Below are 22441 nucleotides of genomic sequence, written 5' to 3'. Positions count from 1 at the left end.
GCTTTTTAAATGGTGGTGCTTGAACTCAGGTTGTGCATCAAGCCATTTTACCTCTGAGCCATCTCACCAGCTCAAGGCTCTCTCTGGATGTTTTTATGACCATGAGACCATGCAACTGCAGTTTCTGCAAAGTTGCTTTCCTTTTGTGTGTGATACAAGTTTTCCTGATAGCGCTAGCTGGCCTAGAACCCTTGAACTTGAAATTATCCTCAGGGAGGACATGATAATGGCACCGAATTCATTTTATAGACAAACTAGTTTTGGGACAGGAGGAATGTGAGTAGAAGTGATGTCTCTGGAATAAGGGACATTGCAGATGTTGACCGTTGTAGTCTCCTGTTATTGTGTGACATTATTTCCCTTATAGATGAGTTTGATAAAGACAGCAGGAGCCACAGGCCCTGGATCTTCATCGAGTTAGCTACCAAAAAAGGTGTCATTTTTTTCTTGCCAACTCCTTATCCCTTTTAGGGCTTGCTCTCTCTAGCATAGTCTCCTCGCAGGATTTCAGGATGTCCATCACTCCTTGTAGCTCCTGGGTGTGAGTTTCATTTTTGCTTTCTGGGATTGTGCCTTGCCTGGTATCTCCAATGATGGTCTTGTGAGTGGTGAGTATTCAGGTGGTAATAATGGTAGCTGAGGAATCCCTGAAAGTCTTCACCAAACACACACTGTGCTGGGAAATGCTCGTTCATTGTGCCCTTGCTTCTTCCAATGAGTCTTTGGGGTGTGGGCTTCACCATGGGCTGGGAGCTAAAGTTCACAGTAGACCTGACTAGGAGCCAGAAGGCAGGAGAGGTCTCACCCTTTTCTTAGACATATTCGCTTGAGTGTTTACGCTCTCCCAGCATTTTGCAAAGAAGAAAACTCTTTACTGGCACACTATTATTCCACAGAATTATAGGCATGCGTCCATTGCCAATAGAGGTTCGAACCAGCATGAATTCCCGTCTCCACCACCTCACTCATAACATGATCAAGCTATTCACTCAGCACAGGAGTGCTGCTGTCCAGATCAAGAGCATGCCCCTCTTAAGGCAGATGCTGAAACACATTTGGGGGCCCGAAGGCAAGAAAAGAATCGGGAAGTCAATTTTTCAACAAACACTAGCATTTGTTCCTTAACTTGGATCTAAGAAATGACAAGATGTTCAGAGATTTGTGTGTGTGTGTGTGTGTGTGTGTGTGTGTGTATGATTAGTAGTTATTTTAGTGCCACATTGGAAAGTGCCTCTCTCCTTTACTATTTGAATTCCATAAAGGGTCTACTCTTTATGTTCTGCATAAGACACAGATGCTACAATAGAGGACATGTTTTGTTTATAGCTTCCTTTTCAGTATCCCCCAGCCCCAAAAGTTGTTTCCTTCATAGAATATGAAGGAATTCAAGATTTTGAAATTGTTAAAAACACAGCTGTTGTTAAATGGACCTCTCACTAGAGCTTTGTGCCTTTTTTTTTTTTTTTTTTTTTTCAGAATTTATTTTTGAGAAAATAACAATACAGTGTGAGACCTTGGGAAACACACTAAGGAATCTCCAAATACTTGGTAAATCCAATGGCAGGTGGCACCAACTGTTATGTATTCTTATGAGAATGTGAGCAATGCAAATTTAAAGGTTATTGGGCAAATTACCATCTAGTACAGTTTCTTCTCCCTTCAGTCCTTGAAGTGGCCAAAGGAAGAGGTGTGAGCCATACCATGTTGAAGATACAATGCTCTTTCTCCTAGAATTCTAGAGGTATGTGTAGCAGGGCTGTGGTGGCGCACGCTTTTAATCCCAGCGCTTGGGAGGCAGAGGCAGGTAGATCTCTGTGGGTTTGAGGCTAGCCTGATCTATAGAGTGAGTCCAGGACAGCCAAGGCTACACAGAGAAACTTTGTATCAAAAAACAAACAAATAAAAAATGTGTGTGTGTGCATGTGCCTGTGTGTGTGTGTGTGTGTTGTCCTGGTGAGCATGCTGCTACTCCATCTTTTTAACTTACAAGGTTCTAACAATGAACGTAGATTCTATTAAGAACCATGTATAATAAGACATGATTTTGAAAAATCAACTATATATTAAAATTATATTCAATAATTAATTATAATATATGATTAATTATATATGTATACAATGTTATATAACTATATATTTTATGATATAATTAATTATATATAAATATATTATTTATAAGGCTAGGCAGCAAGGATCTTTCTTTGTTTACTACATTTATTTATTTGCTTAATTTTTTTTGAGATAGAGTTTCTCTGTGTGGCCTTGGCTGTCCTGGAACTCACTCTTTCGTAACGAGGCTGGCCTCAAACTCATCTTCTGCCTGGATCTGCTTCCCAAGTGCTGGGATTAAAGGCATGCGCCACCATGCTCTGCGACAAGTATCTTTTCAAACTGTTAAATAGATTGACAGGAATAGGTGGAGAAGTTGTAGTGGAGCTGAGCTAATGTCCTGAGCACACTGAAGCCAGTGGCTGCGTCATTGGACGTACTGTTCACTCTGCCTCCCTGTGCGTGTGACTGCTGTATGCCTTGTCTCAAGTTTGTGCTTCCGTGGCAAGATCTTCAGGTGATTTTCTTTTTTCCCTTAAGACAGAGCAGTCCCAGCCTTTAATTCCCAATCCACCTTTTCCCCAGTGTTTTGATCACAAACATTAGCCTACATGCCCAAACAAAGTTTAATGAATGCAAGAGTTATCCCTGTGGCCAACTGGAGTCCAGTGTTAGGAAGCTGGTCCTCCAATGTATTGTCACCCATTAAATCTCTCTATAATATGCATATATATATTATATTAATAAACTCAGAGGGCTCTTCAAGTTTTATCCCCTTTAAGTTTATGCCAGGCTTATACTCATTGGACTTTTCCCAGGACTTGTAGCCAGTTGGACAGCAGTGTAGCAGCCAGTTTGTTCATTCAGTTTCTGCTTTGCAAACTGAACTTGACAGCATCCCTTGCACTTCGCTGGTGAGTCATCTAATAAAGGTCACTCTGGTTGTTGGTTACCTTTTCTACTCAAGAATAGAGTCACAGGTGGCTAGCTTTGAGGGCTGGTTTCCAGAACCATTGGAGGCTCTTCTTAATTACTCTGTAAGTGGGCCTCTGACATTTAGAAAGGCAGTGGCCACCTTTCAGAAAGTACTAATGTGTTTCCTCTGGGGCAGGGGCCTTGCTTTCCACCTGTGGTTTTACAAGGTATTACCATTGACTGTTCTGGACTGTGTACTACAGCTTGGCCAGAGAGGTATGAGCAAAGCCAGGCAGCAGCCGCCTTGCCTTACATCTATTTCACTGTGTCTCATGCCCAAAGCAGAAGCAAGGTCCTGTTCTGAAAGAGTGTAGTCTGCTGTGTTCACTATAGTGATAGAGCACTTCTTTGTCCCCCTTTCTACCTGCTTCGTTATGAAATGCAGATAACCATTTGCCTTATAATTATAAGGCTGTTGTAAACTTTACCTCAGGATTGCACATTCCTGGCACATAGTGAGGGTTCTATAATTACTTACCTTCCCACCTAAATATTCAAGTACAATCATTGCCTTGGAGTTAGGATCTTTTTTTTTTTTTCTTTCTATTTTATTTTACCAGTATGACTCATGTACTGATTTGACTCAATTCAGTATGAATGAACACATCCTGAAACTCTGTGAAACACTGGAGTCCTACCGATGAGCAGCTCTTTATACCGTTTCAGTCTTCTGGGGAAATGTAGAGATATGATTAAGGGCAGACCAGTATAGTTGCCTTGATAACGGAGTCAGTGATGAGTGGAGATCTAGCTGACACTGGACCCTTCAGAAATATGCCAGGGCCTGATGTCAACATTACGGTCTGTTTCCAAGGTGAAAAGCTCTATCTTTTCTTTCTACACCCCTCAAGTCAAACCGTCCAAACCAATGGAGTTCACAGATAGGCGCAGAATGTGCCGGGATGCAACACAGAGCTGTTCTCTGGATGGTTGTTTTCTTGTCTTCCTTAAGCAATATTTTAAAACTCTTAATCAAAAGTTAGGTACGTGGTACACACCTTTAATCCCAGCACTCAGGAGGCAGAGGCACACAGATCTCTGAGTTTGAGGCTAGCCTGGTCTACAGAGTTCCAGGACAGCCAGAGCTGTACAGTGAGACCCTGTGTTGAAGAAAAAAGAATGTTCTTTATCAAGTTCATGGTCTAGAATCCCCTGATTGATGCTGAATAACCCTCTCCTAACACTTGTCCTCCCTCCAACCCCCACTTTGGAATTGCCCAAGAAAGTCATTATTTTGCGATATCCTCAGAGTCTCATTATTGCTACAAGCTGACTAATTTGAAGTGGGGAAGTGAAGGTTCTGTGAAGTGTCCTTCTCTGCACATCTGGCCTTACTGTCAAATCGAGCAGTTATTTCTGATAAGTTCTTTGGCTTCTGTGAAACAGCCTGGCCATGGCTGTTTGTGGGTGGTGCTGATAATGCCTGAACAAACAACAGAAATGAGGGTGGGGGTGGGCAGCATTTTCAGCCATTTCGAAGTAATGAGGGGGTTGGGAAGTGGTGTGCTTAGTAATGTGCTTGTTTTACTGTTGGAGGTGGAAACAGTAGGACTCTCAAGCTTGCTCAAGTCTGCTCAAGCCAATGAGCTCTAGGTTCAATGAGAGGCTATCTGAGTAAAGGTGATGGAAAGAAACATAGGAACACACATGATTGTAACCTCTGGCCTCCACATACAGAGGAACATAACAAATGAGAATAGAAGAAAAGCTAGGTGGTAGTGGCACACACCTTTAATTTCAGCACTAGGGAAGCAGAGGCGGGCAGATCGTTGTGAGTTTGAGGCCAGCCTGGTCTACAAAGCAAGTCCAGGACAGCCAAGGCTACACAGAGAGACCCTGTCTCAAAAAACCAAATAAATCAATAAGGAAGAAAGAAAGAAGAAGAAGAAAATTCTTTTAGACTCAAACTACTAAGAAAGCTTTGAGAATGTTTAGAGATGTCTATGACCATTGAAAAAGGAGTTTAGATGGACTAAGCCAACCAAGAGACAGAAATCTGGACAGCATGGCTGCCTCTAACATGCCTTGTTTGTCATGGTTCTTGGCCCTGAATGCTCTTTCTGGACTCCATGAGCTCTGGGCACACATCAGTTGGGTCTTCTGGAAAGATCATAGACTCTGGAAACTTTCCAAGAACCTGATGCCTATCAATACATTTCTAGCAACATTTCCTCTTTACAATTAGTTGACCATGTGAGATTCAGTCTCCTTATCCAGTGAAGGAAAGGAAAGGTAGTCTATTTAGTTAGAATAAGTATAGATACCATAACAACTAAACCTTGGTGTCAAGCATCTTTACACCATGAAACATCCCAGTGGTCTCATCTTAACATTTTTAAAAATAGGATAAACATTCAAAATAGTTTTTTTTTTTTTCTAGCTTTTGGAAATAGACACCATGCTGTTACTATTATTGTAGCTTTTAGTATCTGTATTCTTCATGCTTTGCCCACTGCCCAGCCTCTTTCTCTTCTCCTTCCCACTCCATCCTCTAGTGTGACTGTACTCTCCATATCTGAGGTCCACCTTTTCCAATTCTACCTGTGAGTGATGCGCCTGTAGCACTTGCCTCCGTGTGCCTGATTATGTCACCTGTTATAATAACCTAAGTCCTCTATTTTCATTGTTACATACTTTCATTGTTATAAAAAACAAAACAAAAACCTCAGGCCTTCAGTTTTTGTGGGTTTTCCTGTTGTTAGGTTTGAAGAGTACCACACTGAGCATGCCTACCACATTTTCTTCATCCACTTATTGTATGATGGACATGTAGGCTTTTTCTACCTGTGGCTATTGTAAATGTAGTACTGCAATCAACTTGGAGATTCATATGTGTGTTCCACATGTTGCATTTCCTTTGGACACATACTCAGTAGTAAGACTGTTGATTCATGCGGTCTTTCTAATTTTAGCATTTTAAGAAGCCTCCGATCTGTTTTCCATAATGTCTATGGCAGTTTGCATTCCTACCAACATAGTGCAGGGGTAGAATCTTTTCTGGAACATTCTTGACAGCATTTATCTTTTGTTTTTCTGACAATAGCTATTACAGTATGGTCAAATCATGTCCCTGTGACTCTGAGTTACATTTCCTGGTCTTGGGTGATAGTGGAAATATTTTGGTGTACTCTTGGCCATTTGTGTGTTTTCTTTGGGAGAAATGTTGATTTTTCAATGTGTTTTTAAATTGGATTATTTATCATTTGCAATTGCGTCTTTGATGTTCTTCATATACTCTGGCTGTTTTTTCATTATCAGATGTGTAGTTTACAAACACCTCCCCTCATTGTACGGGTTGCCTCTTTATTTTGATGGTAGTCTCCTTTGTGCTTTTTGTTTGACATAATCTTGTTTGTCCATATCTGATTTTTCTTTTCTTCTTCCTTTTTTTTTTTCAAGATTCTATTTATTTTATGTATGAGTGCTCTTATCTGCATGTACACCTGCATACCAGAAGAGGGCACCAGATCATATTATAGATGGTTGTGAGCCACCATGTGGTTGCTAGGAATTAGACTCAGGACCTCTGGAAGAGCAGTCAGTGCTCTTAACCACTGAGCCATCTCTCCAGTGCCCCATATTTGATTTTTCACTCTGTGGTTTCTTTCTTTGTTTCGTTTTGTGGCTGTATCAAAAGCAATCCTTGTTCCTTATAGTACCCTGAGGGATTTTGTTTAAATCCTAGAGTTTGTTTGTTTGTTTTTTGTCTTACATTTGAGTTGTTAATCCATTTACAAGTAGTTTTTATAACTGGTAAGAGGCAAGAGATTAAAGTCTAGTTTCATTCCCTGCCTATCTAACAACTTTTCCATTTATTGAGAGCGTTGTCCTTTCTCTATCATGAGAGATTGTTTCTCTTGCACAATTGCTAAAATCAGTTGACTGGTGAGGCATGGTGGTACCCACCTGTAATCTCAATAATTTGGGAAGCTGAAACAGGAGGATTGCCATGAGTTTAAGGTTTGTTTAGGCTACATAGTATCATCCTAGCAGAGTGAGACTTGGTGTCTAAAACCAACCAACCAAACAAACAAACAAACAAACAAACAAAATTCAGCAGACTGGAGATTTGCTTGTATTTTACTGTGAATTTATTTGTAGAACATTGTTCTCTTCCCTTGATCCTCATGTCTCTTTTCGTACCCCTCCATGATATTTTGATTATTTTAGCTTTGTACTAGACTTTGAATTCAAGTATAATGCCTCCTGATATGTGCTTTTTGTTCAAGATGCTTTTGACTTTTTTGAGATTTTTGTGCTCCCATACAAATTATAGGACTATTTTCACATTCTGTGAAGAATGCCACTGAGATATGATTGGGAACCAATTCAATTTATAAATTGGACTAATTTTTCAGCAATGTTGATTCTTCCCATTCATGAACATGGGATGTGTCTTTCTCTCTTTGTGTGCATGCAAATGTGTGTGTGTGTGTGTGTGTGCGTGCACGCACGAGTGCCTGTTTCCTAATTTCTTTCATTTTTGATTATTAGCTACAGTTGGATTGCTTTTTACATATCTATTTCATATAGTTTACTATAGGTATGTAAAAAGCATTTTATACTGGTATTCTGCAATTTCTTTGTTAATCATTCTGAGAACAGACATTGGGGTTTTCTATATATGTGGTCAAACTATCAACATATAGTAAGAATCATGCTTTGTTTTTCACAAATTTGACTTATTACTAATTATTATTTTCCATCACTGGAAAAGACAGAGTCTTCTGCATGGTAAGCATGTGCTTGACCAGCAGAGCTTTTACCTGAGGTCTGGATTCCTTTCACTTCTTTTTCTTGTCTCCTGCTAGTTCTGGAACTTACATTGCCGTGTTGAATACAAGTAGTGTGTGTGGCTATCCTTGTTTACTCCCAGACGTTATATGCTGTTTAGCTTTCAGCTGTTGTCTTACTGCATACCATCTTTGCAGTGCTGAGTGCATTCTTTCTATGCTTAATGGTGCAAGTTTTATTGCGAAGATATGTTGAATTTCATTAAGTGCCTTTTCTTTTTCTTTTTTAAAATATATTTTATTAATTTATTCATATTACATCTCAATTGTTATTCCATCCCTTGTATCCACCCATTCCTCCCTCCCTCCAATTTTCCCCTTACTCCCCTCCCCTATGACTGTGACTGAGGGGAACCTCCTCCCCCTGTATATGCTCATAGGGTATCAAGTCTCTTTTTGGTAGCCTGCTATCCTTCCTCTCAGTGCCACCAGGCCTCCCATCCAGGGGATGTGGTCAAATATGGGACACCAGAGTTCGTGTGAAAGTCAGTCCTCACTTTCCACTCAACTGTGAAGAACGTCCTGTCCATTGGCTAGGTCTGGGTGGGGGTTCAAAGTTTACTGCACATATTGTCCTTGGCTGGTGCCATAGTTTGAGCAGGACCCCTGGGCCCAGATTCACCCATCATAATGTTCTTCTTGTAGGTTTCTAGGAAACTCTGGATCCATGTATTTCCCCATTCTCCTATGCTTCTCTCACCTAGAGTCCCAATAGGATGTCCTCCCCTCTGTCCCACTTTCCTGGTAAGTGAAGACTTTCATAGGACATGCCCCTTGGGCTAGTGTCCAGATATAAGTGAGTATATACCATTTGAGTCTTTCTGCTTCTGGGTTAACTCACTCATTATGATCATTTCTAGTTCAATCCATTTGTCCACAAATTTTGGGAATTCCTTGTTTTTAATAGCTGAGTAGTATTCCATAGTGTAAATGTACCACAGTTTCTTTATCCACTCTTCTACTGAGGGACATTTAGGTTGTTTCCATGTTCTGGCTATTACGAATAAGGCTGCTATGAACATGGTTGAGCAAATGTTCTTCTTGTGTGGTGGAGCATCTTCTGGATGTATTCCAAGGAGTGGAGTAGCTGGGTCTAGAGGAAGCCTTATTCCCAGTTTTCTGAGATAGCACCAGGTAGATTTCCAAGGTGTTTGTAGTTTTCTTTGTTGAGAGCATCATGGTCTGTCTTTCTTCCTGAGGATATGCTGCCTCATGTACTGAATGGCTACTTTCCACCTCTCTCTCCACCCTGTCCAATTCTCCAACTCTTCTAGAGGTTATCCTTCAGAAGGGAACTGGCTATATGTCACTTTCAATGTGAAGTATTTAAAAAGCGGGTATGAACAACTATATACCTATAAATTTGACAGTCTGCAGGAACTGGGAGTTGCTCAATACACACACATTATAAAGATTGAATCTTAATGAAACAGAAACCATGAACAAACTATCTATTAGGAATGATACTTAGCCCGTAGTGAAGACTCCCTGCCATAAAGTGCATGTGTTAAGGAATTCTCCCATTTCCTGCAGACTGTCAAATTTATTGATATATAGTTGTTCATACCCACTTTTTAAATACTTTGCCTTGAAAGCCACTCTCCTTCAAAAGGGTAAACTCTAAAAGTGTTCCAGAATTGGAGATGGTGGAGGTACAGGTGGATAGCAGCCATTCTTTGTCATGCACATCTTCCATCTTAATGTTACGTAAGAGAACATGAGATTGGATTGTGAGCATACCATGTTGTGACATATTCCACAAGCTGCAGAATCCGCTTTGGCAGTGGACTTCTCCTCTACCTTTTCCTACTGCACATTTATATTATGAGGTTATTAATTTTGTGCATATTCTCAATAAACTAATTCACAGACGCCTAAGTTGGTGCTATTTTTAAATACTTTGGGTGGGATTAGGGAGAGGTACATCTTCTTACTGAGCTTATCAATGCTTTCCCAAAATTGTTAATTGACAGGTTTATGATGGCTCATCCTTGGCTGTGTGGGTACTTGTTCTCCATTTATAAATGTCAGAAATGAGCAGCATCTAAGTAGCATCCACAGGAAAGTTTGGGCTCAGTGTTGGGAAGGAATTTTTGGCAATGCGTATATTCAAGCACAGTGATGATTTCCTGTAGCCAAAAGGAGCCATTGCTTTGGGAGTTTTCCTAAATCATTATTTGCAGTGCTCATTGGGGACCAAGGGCTAAGAGGCTGCATGTGTGAATTCATTTTTTGTCACATCAGCACCTTAATGATCTCTAGTCTGTAGAGGTCCCCAGGACAACAAAGGAGAAGAGGCTCTGACACCACGTTAGGATGCCGGAGCGTGGAGATGCTGACATATGCTCTGTCTGGGTTGCGTTCCTTCTGCCATCATCATGAGGTTCATGAAGGAATTTTATTTTTGTAGGTGTTCAAGATAGAGATGTGAACAAGTCAGAATGGTTTCCAAGAAACTCACTGTTTGGCCGAGGCTGAGGTTGTGTGATATTTGTAGGATGAATAATGAATGCACATAGAGTTAATTCTTTATTATAATTATGCCTTATAAAGGGCCGCACTCACTCACACTGACTTAGCTGGTATGAAAGCATTGCCCCAGACAAAATAGGGTTCTGTTCCTGGGAGTCTCTGACCGATGTGCTTGTCAGGCCTTCCACACATAGCCTTGTTTGGTGTGCATCTGTTCAAGGTTCTGTGTTTTATGGGTCTCATTCACTAGCATTGAACCCATGCCAAACGGCAGTAGAACTCCTGTCCGAAGAAGCGGCTCCAATATACACTTTCCTCCCAAAGAACATTTCTAGCTTTCACAAGCTTTAGACTAACAGACATCGGAAAAAATACAGGGGAAGAAAACGTTCTCCGAGAGATCCTAACAAAGATTGTTATTTAAAGGCTAAGAAACAGAACCAGAGCAGACTCACCTATTTCGATTTGTTTTGGTTTGCATTTTTTAACTCTCAAAATGTACGTTCAGTGGCTTGACATTTTCACTGTTCTGTTAGTGAACACAAAGGCCTGGATAATCAATTACAAACATATTTAAATAAATAGGCAAAAATTTAAATACATAATGGGAAGCTGAGAACACAGTTCATTTGGCAGAGTGCTTGCCAGCATGCATAAACCCTGAGTTAGAGCCCCAGCACCATATAAGCTGAACATAATCAGTAATACATGCTTATAATCCTAGCACAGAAGTTCAAGGTAATCCTTATATGAATAATGAGTTTGAGGTGAGGTGTGTTTACACGAGAGACCTTGTCTCCAGATTACAAAATACACTCTAGGTTTGTAATTAAATATAAGGGAAGCCGTTGCCCTGCCCCTGCGATGCAAATTTGTCAGAGGATATGCAGAAGATGAGCTTGTCTAGAACTAGGCTGACTTTCTCTGTAAGGGGTCAGAGATTGATGGATGTTTTGGGTTTAGCCAGCCACATAGTTCCTGTCAACTCTGCCAGTCAACTTTCCTGACTCAGCACAAAGTAGCCACAGGCAATCTATTGTAAATGCACATGGCTCTATACCAAGAAAAGTTTTCGGTCTATGCACAACATTTTGAATTTCACATAGTTTTCATGTCACAGAATAACATTTGTCCTCTGAGTTTTCCTCCAACTGTTTTAGTGTAGAAACTTTCCTTAGCTCAGAGGCTAAAGCATATGGTAGCCAGATTTATCCTGAAGGCTATATTTTGTAACCCTGGCCTTCAATACTACTAGGTAGGGATGCAGAATAATTTAAAAAAGACTAATTTTTCAGAAATGTATGATGAAACTAAAGCTTTGCCTAAGCCCAGCAATGTTCAAAGACAACACATAAATACTCATACGCAGGCATACACACCCTGTGGTCTTGGAATGTTATTCCACTGAGAAAATGTGGTGCATTTCTTTTCTTCTTGTTTTTGTTTTTTAGCATTGTGCATAAGGCTGTGCCCAAAATGTAATGGCAAATTGTGAGGCTGGGCCACTCGTCTTTCACTAGGATCATTTTTCCTGGTTTTTTTTTGTTTTTGTTTTTGTTTTTTCTGTTACAAGGCGCATCACATGGATTCTACTATGTCTTCACTTTAGAGATAATACTGGCAGGGAAGGAGGGTGTCAAGAAGTCATATCAGACATTGCCCTTAAGACACATAGAGTGGAATAAATTATGCAAATGGCTTGCATGTTGCGGTATAGAAGACTTACAGATGAGTTCACTATACTTCCTGAGTCAGTAGTTGCCTTCTGAGAGTTACAGAGCCAGCAAAACATCAGAGAGGGTCTCTCTGAGACCAAAATGGTCATTCTCCTGCTTATGAGTAGAAAAGTATAGAGTTCAGGGTAGATGGCAGAGGAGGGATGGATGATTCACTCAAATCTACTAGGCTTCACATCTAGGTGTCTCTATATTGTAAGTCCTTCATCCTTCTATCAGGACCACAGCACACTATTTTTAATAGACTTTGTATCTATATGTCTCTGCATCCATAGGATCTTCTCAAGGGCACAAGAGATGGACAGGAAGAGGCTATGGCATGAAACAGAATAGATGAACACTGCTGTTGAATTCATGGGACAATCAGAATAGGGTAGTGTTTGAAGCTACAGTCAGTTGGCTTCTACTTAGTTATTAGTCATGAATTCATAGGACCTGGACAACAGGTGCCACATTTGTGGTGACAGCCTCCCCAAGTCTATCAGAAAAGTTCCCTGTCTCTGGGGACCTCACTTTTTCACATCAGCTATGATGTCATGGTGTATGACTGAGTGGCAGATTACAGTCACTCCTGTGTGCTCCTGGATCACACAGAGTACCAGGTATGATCATCTTCCTGTAGTCAGGACATTAATAATGATCAGGTAGATGCGTTATAGAGATTTTTTTCAGAATTATGTTATGAGTATATATAAAGATATTGTACATGCATATATATATATGAATGTGTATGTGTATATTCATTTTTTATGAATATATGTGTATAATACAAATATGTACATATGTAAAAATTCAGAAATAGGTTACATGTGCTGGCACACACCTAGAGTCCCAGCACTGTAGAGGCTAAGGAGGAGAATGACAGGTTTGAGGATGACCTGGTCAATATGATGAGGCTATATCTTAGCAAAACAAAAACAAAAATAAATGAAAAAAAAATAGCTTCACTCTTATACCATAGAGGAGTGACTAATGGCACTGTAGCATGTATATTGGCAGAATTTGTCTTCTAGCCATTTACGCATAAAAAAAATGATGGTTTAAAATGTCTATCTCATGGGGAAAAGACAGTGTATAAAATTTTGAAGTGACACAATGACATGAAAAGCAAAAAGAACATATAAAGTCATACCTAGGTCAGCAAGAATGTCAGGCACTAGGCTCAGCAGTGTCTCAGGGACATGGACTGATGTGCTTTCTCGTGAGACCCCTAGAAACCACTGTGTCCAAACCTAACCCAAACCCCCACTACACAAAAGGGCATCTTCATCACTTCATATACAACCCTCATTAATACATGTGATAGAATCCTCACTGCAACATATAGTGACATTCTGGATGCTTACTATCCTCATGTGCCACAGAGAGAAGTGCTAGGGACATGGTCCAGGTAGAAAAGCCATTTCTTCTGCCACTGACAACGTATAATCAGGTGACTCTTCTGGAGGGAGCCTATAGCTGGTGTGCAGGCAGCATCCCAGGGAGGAGCCTGCATCTTGGCATAAGCTGTGTAGCCTGGAAAGGGTGGGTCATGGAGAGAGTTACAAATGAGAAACCCTTTGCATCCCTCAAAGCCAGAGGTTAATGCTGCTGTCTGGGGGAAACCCTTGCATCCTCAAAGCCAGAAGCTAATGCTGCTGTCTGGGACCCACACTATTTCTCTCCCACTCAAATTCCATGGACCTGACATTGGGAAGGAGGAGCTGGCTCTGGAGAGGAGTCTGCTTCTCGATTTTTGGCAGTGATTCATGATGGCAGGAGCAGATGGGACCTGCAGGCAGCTCTCTGAGGGCCCTTCCCTTCAGAGGCAAGTCTAGCCTGTGAACTGGTCTGAGCTGGCTGGTTCTGAGCAGTATGGTCAGGACAGGGCAGTTCTCCTGTCCTCAGCACTGCCAGCCTGGATACGAGATTCCGGGCTACTGTGTTGGCACCAGCTGGGTGGATCACTTAATACTGCCACCGCCTCGCAGGAAAAGAACTAGGAGAATGAGAGGATATAGTGGGGCGAGGTGCTCTCCTTACAGTCATTTTTTTAAATACACAGAAGTCAGAGGAAAACACTGAAAAATTCCCATAACCACACTGGTTTTTTAACACTTAATATGAAGAACAAGCAACAGTAGCCTGAAACCCTTCAGCTGCGTCTTGAGGTCATTCTGGTGTGTCACTTGGTGTAAACCCACGTGTGTCTTCTCAGGAAGGGGACACACCCTGAATTGGAGGGTTTTCTGCCTCCACGGTGAAATATTCCCATGTAAACTTATTGGTTCTCTCAAACTTACACAGACTCACATTTTTTTTTTCTTCTCCTTTTGTGGAGAACCAGAAATCTCTTATCGTTTTAGTTCACCAGTGCCTGCTGCATCAGGGTAGGCAGGCCCACCATCTTCCTCTTCCTCCTGTGATGGGCTCCCATGAGAGTTTAGGGTGCCAACCCTGAAGTGCCCTGCAGTGTCAGAATGGACCCTCCAGAAGAGGAAGAGCAACAGTGACCAAGGAGGCAGCTCCTGCTGCACTGCCTGCATCTGGATTTTGCTTGGTGCTCACTTCAGCTCTGGCCTCTTCTAAAGATGTTTTTTGAATAACTTGTCACTCAGGCAATTCGGAGGGTGACATGTTCATTCTCCTTTACTTTCTGATCCTGTGGGGGCTTTTGTTTTTGTTTTTGTTTTCTGAAGCTTTCCTGATACCTTTCATTCTCCAATTGCCCCTGGGTTTCCCCCTTTGCTCTGTGATTTCCTAGAGTCCTGTCCCTCCTTGTGTGGATGGCTCTGCCCATCACACTTTAGCTGTTGTGTAGCATGCACCTGTTTCTCATCAATAAGCAGAGGTGTTCTGGGAGGCAGAAAGAGCCCCCACTCTTCTTAGTGTTTTATGCTTATAAGTAAAACACATTATATCCCCAAAAGGACTTTGTATGCATCATTAATGTTACTAATCACTTTAGGCTAAAAATTAGCTTAACTCAAGTGGGTGGGCCCAGTCTAATCTCTTAGAGGAGTGGTTCTCAACCTTCCCCATGCTGCAACCCTTTCATACAGTTCCTCATGATATGGTGACCCCCCAAACATAAAATTATTTTTGTTGCTGCTGTATGACTGTAACTGTGCTACTATTATGAATTGTAATGCAAATATCTGATATACAGGATATTTGATATATAACTCCCCCAAATGGTCGCAACACACAGGTTGAGAACCTCTGTCTTAGAGAGTTTGCTCTATGGAAAAGTATAAAGGAAGAGTTGCAGAGTTTCAGATGTGAGGAGGATTTGATGAACTTTGTTTGGCTCCTTAATGTGAATACTAACATGGACGGACTGGACAGAGGCTACTGGTTCCTAAGGGTCACTGGCATCCAACAGCCATCCAAGAAACTAGGGCCTGCCTGCATCCTGCTGCTGCAGGAAATAGTCCAGGGCAACATCATGAGTCAGTTTGAAGGAGAATCTATACACATGCCTCCTGATATAGCTAAGGCTACCTGTGCCTTAAACTCAGCTTTGATGCCTCAGCAGAGAAACTCACATCCTTGTTCACAAAATGGCATGACAAGTATATGTGCATATGTATATGTGTGTGTTTGTATGTATGTGTGTTATGTGTATATGCATATATGTATGCATGTGTAGTTGTGTATTGTGTGTATATGTTTGTATATGTGCATGTATATGTGTGTATTGTGTGTATGTGTGTGCTCATGTATTTGTGTTTATGTGTTATGTATGTGTATATGTGTGTTGTAGTATGTGTGTATGTGTGTGTGTGTGTGTGTGTGTTTGTTTGTGTTTTGGCAGTTGTACAAAATGCACATAGATCCTCAAGCTGAGAATGTCATCAGAGTTGATGGGGACAAACCTGGACCCTGGCATCCCCGACAAGTTAGGCTCTGCCACTTGTCCTTAGTAGACAAAGTAAAGAGACACTTAATGGTGAAAAAAAGAGAAATGAAATATATGCAGTGTGGCCACATTAGGTGTAATATGTATCATATCTACAACTACTTGGTACCATAGCTCTCAACTGAGTATTCAGCAGGATTGCTTTTGCCCTACTTTAAAGTGGATGTCCCTAAGGATGCCAAGAATCTCAGTATTTTTAGCACTCTTTAGGAGTTGTTTTCAGTGAGGTTGAAGATGGGCACATATTGGCCAATATTTTCCTATATCTGAGAAAGTATTGCTGTCCTATTACCATTATGACAGTAACTGACACACATGGAATGCACAGGACCAGTGTGTAGCAGCTCTGTCCGTCTTCACAGTGGTGTTTTGTAGTTAGATGAGTAGGATCTGCATTTTATGAATGAAGACTGTGGGGCACAGCCAGGCTAAAGCATGGTATAGCTCCAACCCGTAATGGTTCCCTAGACGTTCACCAAGTGAAGGCTTAGACCTAATCCGGTGATATTCAGAGATGGATCATTGGTGCTAACTGGACCATCAAGGCGCTGAGCTACTGGTAGATTAAGCTATTGAGTGATTTACAGCTTAATAGGTGTTGGGATGTGGTAGAAAATTTAAGCGAAGTCTGGTTGAAGGAGGTATGTTGTTGAAGGTTGTATTTTGTCTCTGATGCCTTGCTTGCTCTCTCTTTCCTCATTCTTCTCTCCTTGTCACTGTCTCCTGGCTCTGTGGTGCACACCTTCCCTTCCTGTGCCCCTCCATCAAGATGCTCTGATTTATCATAGGCTCAAAAGTCACCATGCTAAGTGAGCATGGACTTAGCCCTCTGAAACCGTGAATCAAAATGAGCATTTTTGTCTTTATTTTATTTTTTTATATTTTAAAAAAAATTTTGTCACCAAGATGGAAAGAGGACATAATGGGGCTTACTGAAGGTGGCACAAGTTAATAATAGAGCCCAAGTTCAAGCCCAGGCTCTTTGGCTCTAGAATCTACAACCGTGTGTCCAGTAAGCTGTACTCCTTAGTTTTCTGCAACCATGTTAGTCCATTCATCAGACGTGAGAAAAGCTCGTGACCTGGGGTAAAAGTCACTATCATTGTAGCTCATTGTTGCAAGACACTGAAAGATGTCACGCATGTCCACAGGGCTTTGAAAGACTCCTCCATTCTTACACAAGAGAACCTTAAGAGTAGAGTGAATAGGGGAGCAAGCATGACTGCCTATCACATATGCATCAAGTGAATGGATGTGAGCCAGTAATTCTCACCACATCCCTACTATGCACTGAGAACTCTGCATCTCAATATGGTCTCCCCACCTCCCACAAGGATGCTCTGCCTTCCCATCCTGTGCCCTTTCCTAGACCTACTATCTCAGCACCAGGGGACACCAGCAGATTCCACCTTGAGATCCTCCCATATCCCTGCACTGAAAATTATGATGTTTCCTGCGCAATTTAAAATTTTGTCTGTGGGTTTTCCAGTTGTGAGGTTTTTTGTTTTGTTTTGTTTTGTTTTGTTTTGTTTTTTATCTTCTTTTGCCATGCCAAGGAGACACGGAGGCGGGAGGGGAAAATATCTTTCCTTATTACATCTTGATGAGTCTTGCTAGAGTCTGTCTTGAGGCTGCTGGATGCAGGCCCAACCCTGTTCTCAGAAGCCACGTCCACAACGAGCATCTACAGATGAGGAGCCAGTATGTGGCCCCAGCAACCCCAGACACGGACTGACTGATGGGCCAGCCTTCCCTGCCTGGGATTGTGCATTGAAAGCACATCCTGTCCTTGGCTCTGACACCCCCTCTGCTGGGAAGCAGCATATTTCCCATTCTCTAGCTCTCCTCCACCCCCAACCCCCACAGCATCAATTTTAATAATTACACAGGAAGTTCCTTTTCCTTAAGAAAAGATGGCCGTAGCAGTTTTCAGCTGGGTGTGGACATTTTTTTCCCCCTCTAATCCCCAAGAGTTATGACATGAAGGGGACTGAAAGACATCTCTGACATCATGGGGACTGGAGCACCATAGCAGGCAGTACTGAAGTTCAGACACAGGGCTGGGCTGCAAGATGGCCTCTGAACAAGTCCCTTGGCTACTCCACAGTGCCTTCTTCAAGGTCAGAAGAGTTCTGTGGGGAGTTAGGGGGAAGAGACCCTGCCGTTCAGTGCCACTTCTTTAGTGGCAGGTCCCTTGGAGAGTGGCTCGGTAGAAAAGGTCGAAGAAGCCAAGTGAGGAGACAGAAGGAGAAAATGAGAAGTTGTATGACTGTGTCATTCCTACTAGAGTCCACGGTTTTGCCTAAGACAACAGGTTGAGCTTACTGGTTTAGAAGAATACCACAGTACAAACTCCAATTTTTCCATAGTGGAGAATAATGTCTCACGCAGATTTCATGCTTCCGCTGAAATACCTGGGCCCCGCACTTGGACCTTTTGCATCTGGACCCCACAACATGTTAGATTCAGACCCTTATAATATGCTAAGACTTTCCCATGCTCATTCCAATTCGACATCATTACGCACCTGGAAAATGCTGCACAGACATCTTCTCTGTCTCTCAAAATCAGATGGGGATATATGTGCCCAGAGCGTGATGTAGGGTTTGGTGTGAAGTGTGTGTGTGTGTGTGTGTGTCTGTGTGAGAGAGAGAGAGAGAGAGAGAGAGAGAGAGAGAGAGAGAGAGAGAGAGAGAGAGAGAGAGAGAGAGAGAGAGAGAGAGAGAGAGAGAGAGAGATGATAGTTATTGTCATTACTGACTTTCGATTGTATATGTTTTCCCAGTGGGAAGATGAACACTTGATAGCTTTTGGGCCCACGTCATCTTTGTGGGGTATTTAGTGGTTTGACTATTGCATTTCTTCTTCTCTCTTGGACTCCCAGTGTGACCTGAGAAACACCTGTATTGGAGTCACCTGGGGAACTTATTAACATGTCAGTTGTTGAGCACTGGCCCAGAACCTCTGAGTCAGAGGCTGGCTGTCAGCTGTGATACCTGCCCCCCCCCCCCCTTCTTTCTCAGCTCTGCGTGGCAGCACTGCAGACTGTGTGAAGTGTTTTCTACGTGCTGTGCTGTCTACATCCCCAGGAAAACCAGGACATTTCAGGGGCGGGAATAGGGGGGTGGAATTAGCATAGAGTTTTTGCTTGAACTTTACCCTGGGTTGATGAAGCATGGAGACTCTGGGAAGGTTGCATTCCTTTCTATGGAGCTGGTTACTTTACCCTTACTCTTTCATGTAGTGTTTTTGGCTCATTCCAGCTTCTTAGCTCAATGGTATTTGCTTCCGGTCTGGATGGGCTGTCAATGGTAAGGTGCATTAGCTCTCCACCTGAGCCAGGGGAGCACTTCCCTTATACTCAACACACAGGCCATCCACACCTGCCAGTTCCCTAATAAGGCCCAAGCGTAGTAACAAGTTCAAGTTCATGCTGCTGGTGTTCCTCTCCTATGGACCACACTGCAGTGACAGTAAGCACGAGACCGACTCCATCCAGATCAAATAGCTGAGTTCAGGACAGGAAGTTTTCTCCAACTCTAAGTCATATGCTCTGTACACACAAGGTTTTGGGGTTTAATCCCTACTACTCATACCAACAGCAATGACAAAAACAGGACAGTGGAAGTAGCAACAATAGAACAAACAAACAAACAAAAAACCCAAAATAATAGAAAACCAACCAAACAAGTCATCAACACAAAATGGTATATGCTCACTTATATCGAGACACTAGTCCAAGGGGTACATCCCCATGAAAAACTTTACCTACCAGGAAAGTGGGTCAGAGGGGAAGACATCCTATTGAGACTTTAGGCATGAGAAGCCTGGGAGAATGAGGAAATAGAAGGATCCAGAGGGTCTTGGAAAACTACAGGCTAGTTTGGGCCCGGGGCTCCTCCTCAAACTATGGCACCAGCCAAGGAAAATATAGGCAGTAACCTTCGAACCCCTACCCAAACTAGCCGATGGACAGGACATTCTCCACCGTTAAGTGGAGAAGTAGATCTGACTTTCACACAAACTCTGGTGCCCCATAATTGACCATGTCCCTTGGATGGGGAGGCCTGGTGGCACTCAGAGGAAGTTCACCAAGAAGAGACTCGATACCCTATGAGTATATACAGGGGGAGGAAGTCCCCCTCAGTCACAGACATAGGAGAGGGGAGTAAGGGGAAAATGGGAGGGAAGGAGGAATGGAAGGATACAAGGGATGGGCTAACAACTGAGATGTAATATGAATAAATTAATAATAAAAAAAGAAAAAAATCTAAGTTCAGATCCCAACTTGGGAATTTCATTCTATTACTCTTTTTTATGGATCTTCCTTGGTCCACCTGCAGAGCAGTGTGTTTAGTTGGATGCAGGAATTGCCCCAAGGCTTACCCATCCCTGTTATCTTTTGCAGGACCCAATCACATGCCTGAACTTTGCTCACTGAGCTGTTAGCAGACATATTTTCAGATGAGCTTTGAAAAAGAGCTTCCAATCCCACTGTCTGCCACCACCAAAACCAGGCTATGTTTGAGATATGATCAATGGAGTATCCAATCATCAGATAGCCGATTTCCAGACATTTGATTGAGCCTAGTAAAAGCCTCTCCAAGCTGTCTGCCTGACTGCCTGCATGTATGGACACCAATGTAGTGTTTATACCATTGAGGTTTTATTGTTGGCATGGTTTCAGTCATCTATACAATAGGGATATCAGTGATGCTTCTTGAATTTACAAGGACAGGAGCTGAATTGCACCACACCAAATCCTTGCTTAGTGACTAGAGAGTCCTATAAGGGAGAGGTGGTGAACCCTCTGCATATCTACCTGGCATATCACCCATTCACTATATTCAAAGGATCTCCAATCTCTATGACAACAATTCCTCACCCACCTACAAGTCCATACCGGTAGAGATGTCATTTGCCAGACAGAGATCATAAAAAATAGCCAGTGGGTATGGAGTAGCCAGGTTCTTATTTGATGTATGAAGCCGAAGGGTCTCTAAGTCTTGTGTGATCCACTGAGTAATCGGGTCCCCATAGGAAGGCATGCTAATTGTGTTGCTCACAGGTACATGGTTTGACGTAAGCATCTGTTTGTGAATGAAGCATGGAGCTACAGAACTACCCTGGCACCTGCTTCCTGTGAGCACACCTTATTCCTTCTTATTTGACTTAGCAGGAGGAAGTCCTCTTGAGGAGGAAGGACATCAGCTCGGAGATATTAAATGGGTAGCCAGAAATGTCAGCTAAGAAAATAGCAACATGAGCCTATTTGTCCAGGGCTATCGGACGGCAAGGTATAAACAGGTTTCATACAGGAAGAAATTCTACCAGGTAGATAGATGTCACTGTTGAATGTGACCAGGTTACCTATTAACACCTTGAGTAATGACCAAGACCTCATGGGCCAGTGGGTGCCACAGAAATGCCTGAATAATCCACCTCAAGTGCATTGTGACTTTGTAGACCTTCGTGTGAGCTCTAGAAAAACATACTGTCCCACACCCGAGGCACTGTGTACTCTCATCTTAGGGAAGCCAAGCAAAACTTGAAAGCGTGTATGTCCCAGGATGAGGTACAAGAGCTGCTTCAAGGGTGACATGCTCAGCCCAGCCTCAAAAGAGCTAAAGAGAAAAGCCTCCATTCCAGCCACCCCCTACTGACCTCTTCCTCCTGCCCTGCAGCTCAGAGTAGGATGAGAAAGGGCGCCAAACACAATCTTAGGCTTCCGTTCTTGCTGGCACACTGGCCGGGAGGGAAGAAGCTCTGCTTGGCTGGCTGCCTTGGGCACCTGCCACCATCGTGTGTTTGCTTGACAGGTCATGGGGAGGAAGCTGAATGCTTCTGTTAGGCCTTAGGGACCAGCTACTGGGACAGACATACTCAGGGTCTGTCTCTTTCCGTCCATGTACCTTCTTCTCCCAGCTACCTGATTAACAGTTGATAGTCCTACCACCTTCTCATGTGACCCAGGCATAAAGGCAAGAGATGTGGATGATGTACACAGAACAGACACTGTGTTTCAATCTTTCAGTCCTAGTGATAGAGCACCCCGTCCGCGTCCCCAGGGCACACTTAGAAATCTTCTTTGAGGCCAGTATCTCACACCATTCCCATACCCTTTTGATCAGGTCAAATCAGAAGGATTTACTGAAAAAGCTGGGCCTGGTGATACACACTTAGACATCCAGGGAACTTAAAGTGAGAAGCAGGGTTCAAAACTAGTCCATGGACGTAATGAGAATCCATCTCTAAACAACATTACATCTTAGTATTCAGCTGAGGGTCTCTGGTATTGCTTTTTGTAGTTTTACGTAATCATTATGAGTTACTTATGTATCTCAAGCTGGCCTGGACTTGCTATGTGACCTTGGACTTATGACATTCCTGCTTCCACTTTCCAAGTGCTGGGATTATAGGTGTATGCCATTACACATGGTCTTCTATGGCACTTCCAGGTTTTTTGTTTCCCTTTTTTTTTTAAAGCGTGATACTGGGGATTAAACCTAGGATTT

At 42.5% G+C, this 22441-nt stretch overlaps 1 pseudogene; it reads left to right on the top strand.

Moving 5' to 3' along the window:
* LOC127201206 (glyceraldehyde-3-phosphate dehydrogenase-like) overlaps positions 1-22441 on the top strand; it is an 804529-nt pseudogene that overhangs the window by 301456 nt on the left and 480632 nt on the right.

This window comes from Acomys russatus, chromosome 17 (assembly GCF_903995435.1).
Source record: "Acomys russatus chromosome 17, mAcoRus1.1, whole genome shotgun sequence".
In the NCBI taxonomy this organism is placed as follows: Eukaryota; Metazoa; Chordata; class Mammalia; order Rodentia; family Muridae; genus Acomys; species Acomys russatus.
Note: the sequence above shows the minus strand (reverse complement) of the source record. Positions and strands in the feature narration are given on the sequence as shown.